This window comes from Lolium perenne, chromosome 6, assembly GCF_019359855.2.
Source record: "Lolium perenne isolate Kyuss_39 chromosome 6, Kyuss_2.0, whole genome shotgun sequence".
NCBI lineage: Eukaryota > Viridiplantae > Streptophyta > Magnoliopsida > Poales > Poaceae > Lolium > Lolium perenne.
This window is the reverse complement of record NC_067249.2, coordinates 261,446,589-261,448,838: the sequence shown is the minus strand read 5'-3', so window position 1 is coordinate 261,448,838 and position 2,250 is coordinate 261,446,589. Positions and strand designations below refer to the sequence as shown.

Here is a 2,250-nt window from a genome sequence, read left to right as displayed (position 1 = left end):
GCAACCCATTTGAAAATGAATAAAATCACTTTATTGTTTCCATCTTTGACTTGGATACTTTTCTCCTGAATGAGATAAATGTGGAATTTCAGATGTCTTGTAAAAAGGGTCTAAAGGCATGCACAATGGTAGAGAAGTCACACCTTCCCTTAGCCCTCCACGTCATCTAGATAAGGCAATAGTTATAACGTGTACAATGCAATATCTCTTATTACCATCCCTTACCATTAATGACAATTAATAATTTTGGTAAAAATATCATGTTGCGAAGGGAAGACATGTGATACAATGGTGAAAATGGTCTTCTCTTATTTTTTAAGGGATCATCCCTTAGCTAAGAGAAGGCAGCCTTCTCTTTTCCTATTCTCTCTCCTCCAACTCAACAAAAATCCTATATAATAGCTATAAGGAAAGGCTGACATCACCGAATTGTACATAACCTAAAAAGAATTTCCCAGATATACGATACATAAATAGTTCTAACAACTGCGAATAGAACTCAAGGAAAACTAGGCGCCGACCACCCGCGTTCGAGCCCTCGTCTCAGCAGATGTGTGCCCAAGTTGTCCTCTTCTTAATATATAGCCCCAATGTTCCTCCTCTACCATGTCAGTCTCATTTCAATAGATCGCAGTTTTTTTACCAACTTGTTGATGACATAGAAAATCATTTCTATACAACCGAACAACGGAGCCCTCCGAGCTCATGGGCTAGCCTTCTTATTATTTGCGACGTTGTAGTCATAGAAGCAGCACAAGTCTGCATTGAACATGCCATCATTGTTATTTGGATGCTCAAGGTGCTGAAAAATGTTTAAGGAGGGGCATGACGGCGAAGACCGCTAGCCCGGCCATCTTGCACATGTCATCATAGTAGATCTCCCTGAAGCGTAAGAGGCTATACACGCAAGTCCCTGAGGAAAGTTTTTTTTACAAGAAAAAAAAAGTCCCTGAGGAAAGTTTAATGCATGGATGATGGAAATGCATGGTTAACACAATAAGTGCACTACATTATTCTTCGATGCCACAACAATGCCACTTACTAATAGTTGTCCTTAAATTGATTGTAAAATCCCTTGAATTTTGTACGGTTATGCACAATTATTCATAGGGTGACCATAAGACAAAACCGTGCATGGTCCTACAAAGTTCAATTTGTCGAAATTAACCGACTTAATGACAAGCTAGTACGTAGCGGTATTTCTATAGTGCGGAAGAATAATGTAGTGTGGCAACCATGCATGTCCGCATACCCTTTGTCACACTTTACCCCCGAGACTTGCGTCTCCGTCCTCTCGTGCTTCGACAAGAGCTACCACGCTGACATGCGCAAGCTGCTGGCCTCGCTGGAGGTCTTCGGCATCATGCTCCTCCTTAATGATTTGTCTAGCACCGCGAGCGTCCATGAACGACGGGGATGACCTCTCCTCCAATGCAGACATGGGCTACCTGCAACATGAGATCGATGTGCAACGCCTCCGACTTGCTCCACGCACGACACAAGTATACCTAGATGACACCAAAGCCGAATATGCATGTAGAGTAGACTGTTAAGCTTCATGCACTAGCCACTTGAACCAAAAGTCCGAACTGATGGAAAGGACTAGGCAATATACTTGTACACTTCACAACATAGACCACCTCCACCGAGAGTTCAAGAAGAAAGCCGACCAGATATCAAAGGGAAACAAGTGTGAGAGATTCATGACCGGTGCTCGTCGACCGTGCCCTCACAAAATAAAATGAAACCCTAGCTGATGTTCATGCATGCATGCCGTACCACCAGCATGGAGTGCAATAATCATAGGTCTTCATTTTATTTGGCGAGAGTATGGTCGACAAGACGATACATGATAGCCATGAACTTGTTTCCGTACGTGGACATCTCGTCGGCTCGCTTCTTGGCCTCTGCCGATGGAGTACATGGTGATGAATGCAAGCAGGACTTCCATCATACTATACTATGAGGTCTATATATATTCACACAATATGGGCGAGCGCGCCGATGCCGGCCGGCCAACCGCGATGCAAATGGATGGCCGTTCTCCTAGGTAGCTAATTTTAGCTTGTTTCCAGATCACGGCATGCCGCATGCATCCAGCGACAGACAAGCAAGCAAAACCACCAAACTTCACGATCGACTCGATCAAGTAACCAGGATGAGGCTAGATTGTTAAGTGCAGTGGTTTAAGGTAACGTGGACGAAACTGCCGGGGACGTAATTAACAGAAGGAATGGACCAGGCATGACG

At 44.1% G+C, this 2,250-nt stretch overlaps 1 long non-coding RNA gene across 1 annotated transcript; it reads right to left on the bottom strand.

Annotated features, from left to right (window-relative positions):
* Window positions 1-244: 244 nt before the first annotated feature.
* LOC127309182 (uncharacterized) lies at window positions 245-1,940 on the bottom strand. The gene is made up of 2 exons (XR_007856991.2): window positions 1,253-1,940; window positions 245-759 (listed from the first exon to the last, which is right to left on the bottom strand). It is a non-coding gene; the product is annotated as an uncharacterized lncRNA (long non-coding RNA).
* Between the last annotated feature and the right edge of the window lie 310 nt (window positions 1,941-2,250).